Here is a 16657-nt window from a genome sequence, read left to right on the forward strand (position 1 = left end):
AAGCTTTTAAGACCCCAGACGCTATATCTTTTGATAGCCGGGCACCATCAGCTTTCTTCACCACATTTGCTTATTCACCCGCTTTGTCTTCAGCGGTTGTTGACATGTAATTCATGTTCGGTAGTTTAAACGTATTAAAACTATTTGTGCAATCATGACCACAATCAGTTTTAGAGATGTGACACATTTGTTAGTGGCTATGAAGCTAACTCTAAGCTATAAGCGCCCCATGTATGACAGAATGAGACCTGCCAGGTCCTGTGTCATTCTCATGATCACTGACATGCGTGCGTAAATGGTGCTGGCTACTGAGGATGTGGACTTTCGTCCAGCACTTCATGGCGCAATGTACTTAGTGATCCCTATGGCTATTTTTTATCTTCTTCTTCTAATATTCAGGTTTTTAAATTTCATTTCTTAGTATCCTCCTCCTTTAAATTAATGTGATAACTTTCCCATAAACGTGACTTAAAGAGAAGCTGCTTTGGTCAGGAGTGGAATGAAATAGCAAAACAAAACAAACAAACAAAAACTCAAAAAAACCCCCAAAACTCCAAACTATAACCTGCTTAAAAAAAATGAACAAACAGCACTTTGACCAATGCTTTTCAAACAAACAAACAAAGCCCTGCACATGTTATTTTCATGTTCTCAATGTTTCTTGCAGATGTGGGGGCTGAAGGTCCATGCTAGTCCTGCCAGATGAACCCTGAGGGTTGGCTCAGCATCACGTGATCCAGAGACCCTGGAAAGAAGAATCGAAGGTCTTGATACCCCAAATGATCATGGTTCTGTCAATGATGGCACTGCAGAACTCACGACCTTCTTGCTTGTCTACCTCATAAACAGTGTCTCCAGGACCATGTTGCAATCCTCGATGGGAGCCTTCTGATTCTTGTTGCAGAAATGCTCCCCGACTGACCAATTGCTCTGGATGCTCTCATTTGGAAAGTGGAGTTTGAAGATGAAGTTCAAGCAGCTGTGGCCGTCGACATTAAAGAGCTTGGTAGCAGCCGTCGTGGCCAGCAGCCACGCGGCTGTTCTGGGAAACTAACAGTACGATCACTTAGGAGTGGCAGGAACTTGGTCTTCAGAATCGAAACCTGCACTCTTGGAGGCATTGGCAAATGACACACTGCTCTCCTGGCTGTTAACTATGATATCAGTTGCCTCAAAGGCATCGTGCTGCCAATGGCATCCACTTCTTTACATCACTTCTTTAATGTAGGCAGAGAACACCCTGAACTCGAAGTGGCAGGAGAGTGCTCCCAAGAAAGCGTTTTGAGATGCCAATCCAGGTTGAGGATCGGCTTCATAATGTGCTTACTAACTCAGCAGTCATTTTCAGACTCAAAGTGACAGACCAAAGTGATCCATGCTCGGTTTCCACAGCAAACTTATTCCCTAGGGGAGGACACACTTCACAGGAGGATCTGCCCGGTAAATTCTCAGGATCACCAGGGTAGGCTTCTAGACACCATGCTTCTGAGTCCAAACATGGGCATTGCTGTTTACCTCACAGGTGACAATGTGGTTACTTGGGGGTGTTGTGTTAGCCTGGGTTGACTAGCAGAACAAATCCAGAGATACTCATATAAGTATGAGAGATCTTTATATTAAAGAGTAATAGTATTTTAAGAAAACATCCCAGTCCAGTCCAGATCAAGTCCATAAGTCTGATATTAGCCCATAAGCCCAATAGTATGCCATAAATCCTTCTTCAGACTCACAGTCACATGCAATGATGCAGAATGCAGGAAGATCACAGGCTGGTGGCTCCGAAGTCCTGTGGATCCAATGGCGATGGAAGCATCTCAGTGCTGGCGGGGTCTCTACATGGCTCCTCCAGCTCTCTGAGTGGGGCTCTTCAACAAGAAGGTAAAGCAGAGGGGCTCCTCATGGGTCTCAGTAAATCTCCTCCTGGCTTGCCAACAGGAAGACGAAGAGAGAGAGAGAGAGAGAGAGAGAGAATTCCCAGGATCTTCATGCAAAGACCATGCCCACAAGGAAGCATCATAAGACTGTGACCAAATTGACAGGCTAGACTTCACCCTACGCTTATTTAAGTTGACATTAAATTGTGTAACTATGACAGTTGGACACCCAGTCAATACCTGTGATGTGTCCATTGTGCTCCTTGAATTCATGAGCTTTTTACCTACTGCCTCCTATTTTGTAAATATGGACTTCCTGATTATTGGGGCTAAGGGATTTCTGGGTTTGATCCCTGTTCCAGGGATTCCAGGTGAGTGGCTCTAGTCAAAATTGATGCAGGAAAATTATTCTTAGTGTTCTCAAAGGACAGAGAACTGGGAAGGGGTAGACCTTACTGGCTCCAAGCAGAGAATTCACTGACTTTGGTCAGTCTATGCTAACGGGCTCCCCAGGGTTCAGGCAGCGGTGGGAGGTAGGAAGGGAGGGAGAGGCTGACTGGTTGCAGAAATGATCTGATCCATATGGTTCTTATTGGTAATTTTAAAAAGTAGATCTCTAGGCCTTTCTTTCTCTGTTTTCATCTGGAAGCTCTGCTGAAACCTTTCCATGTGAGTAAACCTGCTGGTTTTTGAAATATCGCTTTCAGCATCACAGCAACGTGCAAGCCACTGCAATACCACAAACTGTCAATGAATGACCAGCTGTTCTGAATTGACCTGTTTATTCATTCACTCACCCAACAATCCTATTGTCCAAAGCCAGGGTGGTAGGGGCTTGAAAGGGCCTTCAGCCCAAACACTATCCTGATGACCTGGGACCATGTCTAGTGTTCCCACTGAGTGTCTGAATGACAGCTTATTTATTTTATTTTCAACTATTTGGAGCTAGCTCTTGTGGAACAAAAGCATCGAAGTCAGGTTCAATTTTACTTTTTATTTTTATAACCACTCAGACCAGTGTTTAGAGCTGATGGAAAAGGATATTAGAGGGTTTTCAAGGCTTTGACCCTACCTTCTCCTTATTAAAATTTATTACTTAAAAATTCCCTTTTATTGGTGGAGTATACATATATAAAGATATAGCGTCTGGGATCTTAAAGGCTCAAACAAGCAGCCATCTAACAGGGAAGCAAATAAGCCCACATGGAAGAAGCACACCAGCCTGTGTGACCATGAGGTATCAATAGGATCAGGCAACAGGTATCAAAAGATCCAAAACAAACAACTATGTCAATGCAAAAGAGGGGGGGGGGGACCCAAAGCCCATCTGTAGTTACTTGATATTCCCCCACAGAACGGTTATAAAAAAGGGGTGATTCAACCAAGGTGTAGTATAGCATTGATGATTTGCACACCATTCCTCTAGTTTCTGAATATTTCCTTCCCACCACTACCATGACCCTGTTCTAACTTACAAATCTAGCTAGACCAGAGAACACACATTGGTACAGGTAAGAGAATTGGTACAGGGAATTCAGGAAAGATAAAGTCCTCAGTAACAGCAATGGGCGTAAGGATATCATGAGGGTAGAGGGATGGCCAGGAGGAGGGAGGGTGAGAAAAGGGGAACCCATCACAAGATTGGGTACATAGCCTCTGCCTGACGCCGCAAAAGGGACAAATAACAAAATGTGGGTGAAGGGGAGACAAAGGACAGTGTAAGATATGAAATAACAATAACAATATATCATTGATCAAGGATATGGGAGGGTGGGAGAGTGGGGGAGGGGGAGGAAAAAAGTTTCTATCAAGGGCTCAAGTAGAAAATGTTTTGGAAATGATGATGGCAGCATATGTACAATTATGCTTGATATAACTGATGTATGGAATGTTATCAGAGCTGGAAGAGCCCCCAGTAAAATTATGTGGAAAAAAATCCCCAAAACATAGTTGCATAGTGTATGACATTGGAGAAGTGCCAGAAGCCCAGTTAATACCCCCATGTCTGTGGCTTGCTCTCCCCCACCCCCACTACTTTCCCTGCCCTCCTCCCCCAGCTCTTCTAACCTTCAAAGGTTTTCCTTTACTTGGAAAACCATTTCTTTCCCTTTATAAAAATGGACTCATGAAATATTTTTTCAATGAGATTGACTAACTTTTATGAACACAATGTCCATGACATGAGGTATTTGACCGTCCCATTATTGTGTTTTAGAGATGAATAACTTATTTATTAAGCACTCACTGTGTTGGCATGTGCAAAATGTTTGGGCTATGAAGTTCCCGCCTGACATGAGCAAAAGAAACGCCGCATTGAAAGTAACTAAAGGACAAATGCTTAGTCATGTTGTTTGTGCAAGCAAACACACTCCAGATGCCCACTGGTGAAACTTAGCAGAACTGCCAGACGGGGCCATTGACATACTGGTGAAGTAAGCAGAGCTGTTGACTTTAATGTATACAAACCCTACCGGTGGCAGATGACCTTCAGAGCTTCTTTGACACAGAGAAGACACCATATTGCTCTGAGCTCTCCACCAGTAAGGTAAGCCTTCTATGATCTATTGCCTAATGTGTGACTATGCATGCTTAGAATTACATTAGAGTATATTCCCTAGAAAGTTGTTATCTCTTTGATGAATAATGTGAGAATTCACCATCATGAAATGTCTCCGGACTTGGTCCTTTTTGCATGCCCGAGACACCACCTTGAAGGTTTTCAGTCACACTGTGGTTACAGGCAAACCCACCTATAATTATTACTGTAGGCAAAGTCTCTGAGACACCTGGGAGAGGCTTCAGAGAGGAAAACAAAGATGTGGTATTTGAAGGCCTTGTTGCTGGTGTGGGGAGTGGCCTGAGCCACTGATGTCTGAGGGCATCCCTGCGCTGCTTCTGGGCCTGAGAGCCAAGAGAGTTCAGGTTGGCTTGGGGACAGGGCATTTGGAAAGATTACTGCAGCCTACTGGAAAGCCATTTGGGACCTCAGGGACTTGAATCCTAATCTGCTCAATTATGACCATTTGATGCTTGAAGAAAGGCTACCGAGGTATAGGCTTGGGAGCTGAACTGACCCACACTCCTGGAGCCAGCCTGAGGCCTGCATATTCAAACCCCCAAGCCTAGGTATCTTCTCTTCAGTATCAATAGTCCCTTAAACTAGACGATCATCCCATTCTCTTGGGAGAAATTGTAAAGTGTCTAGGTCCCATCCCCCAGAGATTCTAATTCAGTCGGTTGGAGCAGGGCCCTGGAATCAGCATTTCCACAAACGCCCAGCCAGTGTCATGTCTGTTCAAGCCTGGGGAGCCCGGGCTGCCACTTAGTGTGCTCTTGACTTACGGTCCTGGAAGAAAGGGACAGAGAGGCGATCCTTACTCAGGCTCAGCCTTCCATTTATGAGGTGCGGGGAGCTTCAGTTTGCATGGCACCTCCAGGATAAATGGCCTCACAATTATGCCCTTGACCCTGATCTCAGGTCTCCCAAGCTACTCCTTCTATCCTGAGCAGCTCTCATCTGCTTGTTGTCCAGGGGTAAGTGCTAGAGGGGCTTCCTCCTGGGATTCTTGGTAATTCCCCGCTGTTGACAATTGCGACGTGTGCTGCTGACAAGGAGAAAACATGGTAGGAAGGAAGTTCTCCAGCTCTGGGTCTAGGAGGCCCGAACAGCTGCCTTGACGAATCAGCAGTTAGTCTGTAAAGTAGACGTCTTGATTCTCACTGCCTTAGAGGGCTGTGTGAAGAGGTAGAAATAAAATATGGTCAAGTTGTAAGACAGCTCTTAGAAAAATAATAAGTTTTTAATAAATGGTAAACAGTCACAGCAGTAGTTTATCTTTAAATATTTGTATCTTTAAATAGTTGAATTTTGTTTAGTGTCCTTCCACATTTATTCTATTTTTTGGCTTTCTTAAGAACCCCATCAGGATCCATGGTGATGCTTCAGGTTACGCTCTCAGCCACTAATGTAAAGATTGGAGGTTTGAGCCCACCAACATACTCAAGTGAGGAAGGTATAAGCAATTTGCTTCTATAAAAATTATACCCCAAAACACCACATAGAGCCATTCGACTTTGTCACGTGGGGTTGCTATGAGTCAAAAATTATATGGACAATATTTAGAAATTGTAACAAAACCAAAACCAAACTCCCTGCCACCGAGTCAATGCTGACTCACAGTGACCCCCGCCCCGACCCCTGTGGGTTTCTGAGGCTGTCACTGTTCACGGGAGTCGAAAGCCCAGTCTTTCTCCTGTGGAGCTGCTGGTGGTCTCCAACTGCCGACCATGCAGACCACAGCCCAACAGGTAACTACTATACTGCCAGGGCTTCGAGATAACAATAAATCCCTATGAAATAAGCAAGAAAGGATTTGCTTCTCTAGATACTGCCTGCCTTCAAAATTATAACTTTCTGGGTTCACTACCTAAACAAGAGGACATTTTTTTTTCGACTAGAGGACGTTTTTAAAGAGAAGAAGACTTCTAGAGGAATCAAAGTAGATTGCAGCTAATTCACTGCAGTCCTTCCTTAGAACTTCTTGTCTCCTAATTTACACCCAATTTTAACAAAAGCGGGTTGTCTGCAGGAAGTAATTGCAAGTGGTTAGTTATAGACAAGTGTGTATTAAAGTTGCTTCTTTTCTAACAGCAAGAAAAGCAAGTGGCAATGGAAAACTATCACGCCAAATTTCATAAAGAAAATAAATTGACGCAACAACTAACTATGGGGGGGGTAATTAATTTAGCCAACAAACGTCTATCCATGTGCAATACTGTGGTAGTTTGCATGTTGCTATAATGCTGAAAGCCTTAGCACGAATATTTAAAATAGAAGTAGGGTCAACTACGGTGTTCAGATTTCGATGGAACTTCCAGACTAAGAGGGATAAAGAAGAAAGGCCAGCAATCTAGCTCTGAAAGATGAAAACCGTATGAATTCCAAAAGGATTTGTCTGATACAATGCTGAAAAATAAGTCTCCTTAGTTTTCAATATACTAAAAACAAAAAATAAATTCATTGCTATCAAATGGATTCTGACTCAAACAGAACCTATGAGACAGAGTAGAAATTTTCTATAGGGTTTCTAAGGCTGTTAATCTCTATGGAGGTATACTATCGGATCTTTTTCCCATGTTGTAGCTAGTGAGTTCAAAACACTGACCTTCTAGTTAGCAGTCCGATGTTAAGTCCACTATACCACCAGGGCACCAGGTTGAAAGCACTCAGAATTCATAATGGCTACAACACTGGGCTTGAACATACTAATAATCACGGAGATGGCATCAAACTGGGAAACATTTTGTTTTGTTGTACATGGGGTCACCATGTTCAGTAACTAGCAACAACACTTAGTGGAGAGATGAGTCAGTTAAAGTTTATTGTGCCAACCTGGCCTATAAACTGGGGTTAATTGAAGGGCAGAGAGATAAATGGCTCAGTGAGCCTCGCTTTTCTAGTTCTTGGGTCTTTTGCTTTGTGATGGTCGGACCAGGGTGCAGCTGCCTTAGCCAGTTCCTGCTTCAGCTGGCAAGGCTCACTTCCTGCAGGACATTCCCAAGGAGAAGCCACGTGGACTTATACCAATGCAGCCCTGGTGCTGGAGCAGCCATGTGGAGACCCCTGCCAGCACTGAGATGCTTACACATTCACTGACTCGGCTTTCCTCCTGCAGTAGGCATCATCGTGTGTGTTTTGTGAGATGGAGGAGGACTTTGTGGATTGGTGTCGGACATATGGGTTAATGTTGGACTTGTGGGTTTGGGCAGCACTGGGTTGGGATGTTTCCTTGATGTGCACTTACCCTTTATATTAAACTCTCTCATACATGAGTCTCTATGGATTTGTTTCTTTTTTTTTTAATCAATTTATTGGGGCTCATAAAATTCATCACAATACATAGATCAATTGTGTAAAGCACATGTATACATTTGTTGCCCTCATCATTCCCAAAATTCGCTTGCCTCTTGGATTCCTGGAATCAGCTCATTTTCCTTCCCCCCCCTCCCTTCCTCTGCCCCCCTCCCCCATGCACCCTTGATAACTTATAAATTATTATTATATCTTCTATTACACTGCCCGGCGTGTATAGAGTGTATAGAATAGAGTGAGATGAGAATAAACTTTGCACACACAAAAAAGGGAGAGAATAAACTTTGCAGACTTAACCTAAGATTGAATCCCGCCTTATCGCAGGCCTCACTAGATCAGCCTCACCAGAACCTCTGGGTTTTTTTTTCCATCTTTAAAATAGGATGAATCATCTACAAGGTAGGGCTGTTACGATGACTGGAGATAATGTTTGAAAGATGGCAGGGAACCTCTCTCATGGGGGCTTGTACTAGCATTTTATAATGCTGCTCAACACCTAATGCTCCCCGATGTGATTCCACAACATCTCCACATGTGTTCTCTCATTTTCTCACTGCCCATCCTCTTTGACACATTGAGCTGTTTTTACTGTTGTGAGGAAAACCTACAGAACATCCCCCCCTTGAAGAACACAGAGACGGCATGGGGTTAGGGGTGGGGTGGGGGAGAGACAGACTACAGAGAGTCGAGTAAACAATCAAATGGCTATATATACAAAGATGTTGTGCAAGAAATTCACAGCATTCTTAGAGAGAGAGAGAGAGAGGCTGTGCTTCAGCTCTAGTTGGGGATAACAATCCAGACGCCCTCGCGCAGATGACAGCTAAGGTCAGAACGTAAGCTGGCTGTTGCGTAAGGTCTCTGTTGATGGGCATTTTGGACAACAGCATGTACGAAGGCCCTGCGGTGGAGATAGACTTGCAGTTTTCTCGCTTAGTCATCTTGTCTTCTACTGTAAGAATGTAGTTGTGAGACTCTATGGAGTCGTCCACCTGTACGGCTCTACAGGGTTGCTAGCAGTCTGAATGGACTTCACACCATGAGTCAGTCATCAGTCAATTGCTGCTCTCTGGTTGACCTTTTCCTATTGTGTCTGAGGACCTGGAAAGGGTTCATTGTGAGCTCAAGGTCAGAGGACAAGAAATGGCCCACTGAGTATGTGATCCCTGACTCCTGAGTCCCGGATGTGCTCCCGTGGGTGATCCTAAGTGGCTTCTGATGACTCTGAATTACCGCGTGAAACACCCCAAAAGGCTTGTATGGTTTTGTTCAAGAAAAGACTTGTTTAGGAATGTGAGGTGAAAGACTTCTCTGTCGGCTATGACATCTGAGAATACATTCCTCCTGCCTAGCTCTACAAATAATCCTTGATGTAGATGGAGGAAGGAGTCTTTGGCTGGTGCCATCAACATGCTCAGTGCTAATCAACAGGTGGAGGTTTGATTCCACCAAGAGGTACTTTGAAAGATGGGTCTGATTATCTAGTTCTGAAACATCAGCCACTGAAAACCTGATAGAGCAGTTTTGGTTTGGTACATGAGCTTGCCATGGGTTGGAACCCAGTCAACCACAATAGATAAAGCTTGACCCAGTTACATGGAGAGTTTAAGGTGAGGTTGGCAATAGAGAGGTCTTCGAGTTCGGCCCCAATTCCTACCATGTGGACACCTCCCCTCTCAGAAGAATGCACTTCTGAGGACGGCACTGGGGCTGCAGCTTCGGGAGAGGGGCGCGTCTGATTAGAGCACACGGGAGAAAGGAAAAGGGCTGGAGAGGGTATCCTGGCCCACCAAGCCTTGAGGACGATATTCCTTCTCAGAGCAGACCACGCTCAGAGAGGATCATAGGCCTAGCCCTGCCACGAGACATGACGTCCCTCACTAAACCATAGCGCTGTGGGAGACAATACTGGAGACACAGTGCGGGAATTGTGCCTGATCTGACCCCGTCACACTGGGGTGAAACACTAAGGGCATGCAACAGAGCAGCAAGGGGAGCAAAAGGATGAAACCTGGGGAATATGAAAAATAGACTTAGGAGACAGAGTGTGGCAGCCCATCAGACTCCACTGGAAAACACTCGTAAAGGCCAACAAACAGACTTCGAACTATTTATAGGCCTTTCCAAAAGAAACAAACAAAAAGATGAGGTTGGATATGTTGTTTTGTTGTTTGGCTCTTGGCTCCTTTCCCAACAACTTCCTGACCCACTCTCAGGAACCAAGGCATCTGCTGTCCCCAGCCCAGTACCATTGCTCTCACATGCTCCTCGGGACAATTTCCCTAATTTGGACTAACCGAGTCATTTTGGTGTGTTACAAAGTCCAATTGGCCACATTCATGTCTTTTCTTCAAAAAACCATCCAACTTAGATGTTGGTCAACTTACTGCCTATTGACTTTTGTTGTGATTAGCTGTCATGCACTTTCCAACTTGAACTCGATCTGCCCAGAACTATTTGTACTCTGACCATTAATCTATAACTGACCTTTCCCCTGCTGATACGAGGAAGCAACCCTATCTATATCTGTGCCAATTGTAATGTAAAAAAGCATGCTTTTGACCCATTTGTTGATGTCAAGGCCTAGCAGGTACCTTTTCTAGAAGTTCTGGCTACCCCACTTTTTCCCTTGAAAGAGCTACAAGGGCAAAGATGGGGCAGTGACCCCATCTCTCTCAGCCAAGTTTAGTCCTAGGACAAGGGCAGATGCCAAGCTTCATATTCTCTTGACAGACCTGGCTAATTTACAGGGCCAGAGAGCATTGATGTCTTGATTTGTGACCCACTGGTCTGTCCACAGCCTTGGCTTGCCTCAGTGTGTCACTGCCCCTCTGCCGTCACCCTGGCTTCCCTGGGCCTACAAGCAAAATCCTGAGGTCGTCCCCCTCTCCTCTGTGGACTTGTGACTGTGACATTAACTCCCTGCAGGCTTGTCGGAATCCAGGCTCGGGTGTGTGGGATGTGGCCAGCTGGCAGTTGAGGGGGCTCTTTTGATAGCATTCTGGCTTCTGAGGGAAATGCCTTAGCTCCAGGATTTGTCCAGCCCCTGTGATTTCTGGGCCTTGACTACAGGAGAGGAGCCTCTCCGCCTGCTAAGAGCTTCACTCAAACTCAAACTTAGTGTCTTCTTTACTACGGGATTTGGGGCAACTTACTACATCTGCTGGGGCCTTGATATCGTCATCTGATATTTTTTTTCAAGTGGGAAAACTGGCACGAATTCTTAAGAGTTGCTGAGATGGCATGCCTAATGTCCTATGGTGGGTTGTAAGCAACAAGTTGTAAGCAAATGTCAATAAGAAATATTATTTTCGAAATCAACTGACCAGCACAAGGTCCTTAGCAGTGTGCTTGAGGTGGGCAGTGTGTTTGGCTTGACAGAGGCGAAGTTCTTCAGCTCTGCCTATACGCTTCCTAAGGCACTCCACTCTGCCTCTGCTCAGAGCTTCTCAGCATTCTCTCTATTCATGGATTGGCAGGCCTACCTTCCCCGACAAGTACCCAGAGGTACCCTACTCTACCTGAAAACCCCCTGCCAAAAGACATTCAGCTCTCCTTCTATGGGTGAGCACCCCCACTCTCAGCATCTTGCTGTATGGACCTGGACCATTTTTGGGGTCTCTTTGTCAGTCTACCTCTGCTGCCACCATTTCTCTGCCATTGTTTATCTTGCTTGCTGTCGTTCTCTCTGTCTCCTGGGTCTGTGAGTCTCCTAGTGTAGGGATCCCAGGTCAAGGGGAAGGAGGGAAATCTTAGTATTTATGAAATCCCCTCTCAGCTCTGGAACTAGCACCCAGATAAGCCTAGCAGGATGGTCAAACTCACCAGTCCCCTCATTAGGGTTCCATTCATCCCCATAGGAGTTCCATGCATTTTACTTGCAATCTTAATGATTCAATCCCCTTGCACAATCATTTGCATAGACTTACTCAGACAATTGGTGGGAGTTACAAAAACTATGATTTAGAAGGGTCAGATCTAGTAATTCACTGCACTGTATCACTCCAAGCATCTGTCTGTCTTTTGTCCTGTTTTCTCAGGCCCTAAGAGAAGTATGCTTGAGTAAATGCTACGAAACCAGGCAGTGTGTGTGTGTGTGTGTGTGTGTGTGTGTGTGTGTGTGTGTGTGTGTGTAGGACCACTCAGAGGTGATAGGGATATCAGTCAGGATAAATGGCTCAGTCTCCCTGTAAAGTGTCCTCCATGTGGTTCCTCAGAGGGTCTCTGCTAGATTAAGCCCTAAATATTATATGGTTCAGTCTAATACTATGTGCAAAACCCTTTGTGGACGAGAGGCAGATGAGATTGTAAAATGTGAACTCTGACACCATTTTGCCTGGCGTGGCTGTAAGCTCTTCTACATTTTGGGAAAGTGATAGAACCTCTTTCTATTTCAGTTTTCTTAGCTGGAGAATGGACCTAATAATAAATCCATCTCGTAGGGTTCTCAGGACAAAACAAGAGAATTGTTTTAGCAAGAGCTCAACCTGGTACTGACTGTGTGGTGGACACACTGAATTCACGTCTAGTCCTTAGAACAGAACACATCACAAAATGGAACCTCCCACATTGACTGTCCCTGCTGAGTTGGTTCTGACTCATGGCAACTCTGTAGGACAGAGGAGCATCGCCTCTGGGCGTCTCCAACATTATAATCTTCAGGGAAACAGACCACCACAAACTTCTTCCATGGAGCAGTTGTTGGGTTTGAAGTGTCAAATCTGACAACCGATGGTTCAACCTACTAAGAACGCTCTCCATGAAGATGATGTTGACGATGGCTTGTGTACACATTGGAGAACCCGAGGGGGGTGGGGAGACTCCCACACCAGACTAGCCTCCCAGGGGTCCTAGGCGGAGTGGGAGTATTAGAGAAATTGCCTGGGAGGTGACTAGGGGAAGTGAGGTTTACTTTATCATGATACAGAACTAAAAGGGCAGACCAATTAATCATGGAAGTTTCTAAAAGTGCTTTTATTTTGCCATTTAGTATGCCAGCAAGATCATTTCCCTTAATGTATACTGGTATTAACACGCCTTAATCCATCACACGCTATATTATAAAATTACTGTGTTTTACTCCTGGGTCCAGCTGAAGATCATTAACCCAACTCTTCTCTAGGCCATACATCATCAGATGAATGACTTCATGAGTCCAGAGATGATTTTCCTTGGTGATGCAGTGGGCATGCCCCATTTTTTTTTCTTGCCTCCTCTGACAGGCCATTAGGAAGCAGACGGCTCCCAGGTGAAAAGCAGATATAACCCCCACTGGTCAGTTCTCCCTTCAGTGAAACATTTTTCCAAGAAAGAAAACACAGAGAGAGAGGTAGTCTTCACACAAAGTCATCCTCTTCTAAGGGCTCTTGTCCTCCGGCTAACCTGAGGCGAACTCGTTGTCCAATAATAAGTGCTCAGTAATAATTAACTCTTGATATGTGATCTGAAAAGAAGTCTTGGTGGTGTAGTGGTTAAGTACTTAGCTATTAACTGGTCAGCAGTTTGAACCCATAAGCAGTTCACTGGGAGAAAGATGTGGCAGTTGGCTTCCAAGATTATAGCCTTGAAACTCCATGGGACAATTCTACTGGCAACTGGCTAGTTTGTAGAGCGTGCGTGCGTGCGTGCGTAATGCGTGCGTGAGTGGTGCGTGCATGGAGAGGGAGAGAGAGAGAGAGAAAGAGAAAGAGAGAGAGGGGCATGCTTGCAAGAGGGTGTGGATTGCTGACTAGAGTCATATCTTCCAACAGCCCCAAGGAGTAAGTATCTGTCTATTTCACCAGTAGAAAAAAACGAAGGCAAAGATTGTGTTATGGTTTTATTCCTGTCCCCTGAAAGGGTATACATACAAATGTGACCTTATGTGGAAGCAGGGGTTGAGACCATAGGCCCCAAAGGCTATGGCATGGAAACCATGGGGAAAATGGAGGAGCCATGCCAAAGCTATGAGACCGCGAGGAAGAGCAACAGGCTGGCTTCCTGGCTCATGGGGCCAGGGGCCATGTGACGGCTGAGCACTAGAGAGCGACTTGGCCACTCCCTAAGGAGAGGTGCTGCTGGGGACCAATGACTGTGTCCTTAATGCTTTCTGATGCTGGCTTGTGGCAACCTGTTAACTTCTCTTGTACCCCACCTTAATCAGGAGGATTGTCTGAGTTGTATGGCCGTTGCAACAGATTATCGAGCCCAGCAGGAAAGTATTGTGGATGGAATGCTTGGTTTCAGAATGGGGTAAAGGAAGGATAGAGGGTAAGGCATGGCAGACCCCTGCCTCGGGGCCATAGGCCTTGGGCTGGTGAGGAGTTGGATTCTGCTTCTTCTCCCTTGTGTAGTCGGAGGTCAGAGATGCCCTCCAAACGGTTTATTCACTGGTGTTTATATGGTTCATTAATTCATTGAACAAACGGTTTCAATATATCTCTGATTCTCATCGCTCTTCTTTCCTCTGGACAAGCTGGCTGCTCATGAGCGATTAAGACCCCAGTTACTACTCACCAAAGTAGGATGTAGAGTTTGTGGACTGTGTTATGCCAGTTCACTTTGGTGTTCGCCAAAACTATGATTCTGAGCTTCCAGATCCAAGGTGCTTGGTTGTGTCTAATACATTTTCCTAACTTCTCCCTGAATATCCTACTACATCCACAGAGATAGATGTAAAAAATACCATGTACATATATTCCCTGTGTAGCATATATATGTGGGAAGGAGTCCTGGTGGTGCTGCCAGGTAAGTATTGGACTGCTCAAAGCAAGGTCAGCAGTTCAAATTCATCAGTTACTTGGTGGGAGAAAAAAGTAGATTGTCTGTGCTAGTGTAGACTTACCAAGCCTTGGAAACCGTATAGAGGGTCTGACTATGATATGAGTCAGAGTGGACTTAGTGGTAATGGGTTATATATGTGGTTATCCTCCCACTGTGCTCTCAAACCACCTCGGCCTGTGTGTCTATCCACACATCTTCTCAGAAAGCACCATTATTTTAGGATTGTGTAGATGACAATTTACCTTTGGTGTTTGGTAAATAGATCACTAGGCTTTCCTACTGTGGTAGTTACACAATTTGGTATCAATTTGAGGATTAAGCATGGAGGGGTGGAGTCTAGCCTGTCAATCAGAGATATCCAATGAGACCCCTGTGTGGTCATGTCCTTCTCCTGAGAATTCTGGCAACTGCTGTATTTTCCTCCTTGGAGACTGGAGACAATTGTTTCTCTCTGCTCATTTTGTGGGAGACATTGCAGCTGACAAGACACATGGAACTATGCTAGTGCCCTAGACTGGAGAAGCCACATGGACTTCTGATGCAACCTGACCTCTGAAGCTGGAGAAGCCACGTACAGACCCCTACCAGTGCTGAGATGCTTACAGTGTCACTGGACCCAAAGACTTCCTACCCATTGGCCTGTGATTGCCCTGCATTTGGCATCATTGCATGTGTTTCATGAGTCTGAAGAGGACTTTATATATTGCTATTGCACATATGGACTAATGTTGGATTTATGGGCTTGATCTGGACTGGGCTGGGACATTTCCTCAATATTCAACTGCTCTTATATATAAAATTCTTTCTTATACACATATGAGTTTCTATGGATTTGTTTCTCTAGTCTATCCAGACTGACACACCTACCTAGTCTTAGTCTGGAGGCACCACTGAATCCTGTGTAGCATTATAGCAAGACACACCCCTCTATTGACAGATAAGTGGTAGCTGTGTATGAGGTACACTGGTGGAGAATCAAACCTGAGCCTCTCACACTGGAAGTTGAAAATTTTATCACTGAACCACCAGTGCCCACAAAAGAACAGATGGGAGGTAGGGTTATCTGTGCGTTAATAGTATTTGGAGAGTCTGGACTGTCATCTAGCCACCCTCTCGTCCAAAAGGCAAGTGGAAGTGCATTCCTGAGTGATGGAGGCCATGACAGGTGGTTGACCTCTGACTAATTCCACCCTCCATTTGAGCTTTCCCAGGCTACCTGTCATCCACTGACACCTTCATGCAGGTGTCTTCACCTGCTGGGATGACTGTACAAGTTGGCTCATCAGGCTTTTTATCTGTGTTGCCCCCAAACTATCTGCCTTATACAGAGTCCTTAGGGTCCTTATCCTTCATTCATTCACTCATTCATTTATTCCATACATATTCATCGGCTATTCCAGCTTGTGCCATTTGGGATGCAGCAGGAAACACAGGTCATAGTGCTGTAGAGCTCATGCAGACCTGGCATCTATTGCAAGACTTCCTAAGAGAAGACAAGAACAGACCTCAATCTCTGGGAAATATTTACTGCAAGAGTTGTAAACTCAAACTCTTTCCAGCACTGAGTAAGTAGTAACAATGAACAAAAAGGGAGGGGATGATGCAAAGGCAAGTGGTGAGGACTGCGGCACCCTCAAAGTTTATGTCTACAGGAGGCACCTCTGCTGAGTTAGCTCCAGCAAATGAATGCAATGTGAAGATCATATCTCCTAAATCCTAGAGAAGGTCTAAATATTACTTTAAAAAAGAACTTTTCTGATTTTTTGAAATACAAGAAATAAATTAGAGAATGTTTAAATAGTGGGTAGTTAAAAATGGAACTCACCTGCTAGCCAGATCTGGACCACAGCCTGGCAGTCAGCAACCTCAGGCACCATTGAGTATACCCTTCACTCATGTATAGCAGTGTACAGTGTGCACAGCACTTTCCCAGAGAAGACTTCAGTTGGTGCTTACAACATCCCTGAGCAAAGGATGTCACTAGGTGACCTTCACCAAGCAAGATTTGAAAGCAGCCATGTGTCAACATTTGTCTTAGGCATATATTTGACATATGGAATACCAGAGAAGAAAAGCAACTCAAATGTCCCGGAATAAGGAGCCGGGACCCCAAATCAGATTTTTTTTTTTCTAGTTCTTTTTTTTTTTT

General features: G+C 44.9%; 1 pseudogene; it reads right to left on the bottom strand.

The window, feature by feature from the left end:
- Nucleotides 1-727: 727 nt before the first annotated feature.
- LOC101638686 overlaps nucleotides 728-16657 on the bottom strand; it is a 57785-nt pseudogene continuing 41855 nt past the window's right edge.

Source organism: Echinops telfairi, unplaced genomic scaffold (assembly GCF_000313985.2).
Source record: "Echinops telfairi isolate 266 unplaced genomic scaffold, ASM31398v2 ScPeMD7_2291;HRSCAF=2852, whole genome shotgun sequence".
In the NCBI taxonomy this organism is placed as follows: domain Eukaryota; kingdom Metazoa; phylum Chordata; class Mammalia; order Afrosoricida; family Tenrecidae; genus Echinops; species Echinops telfairi.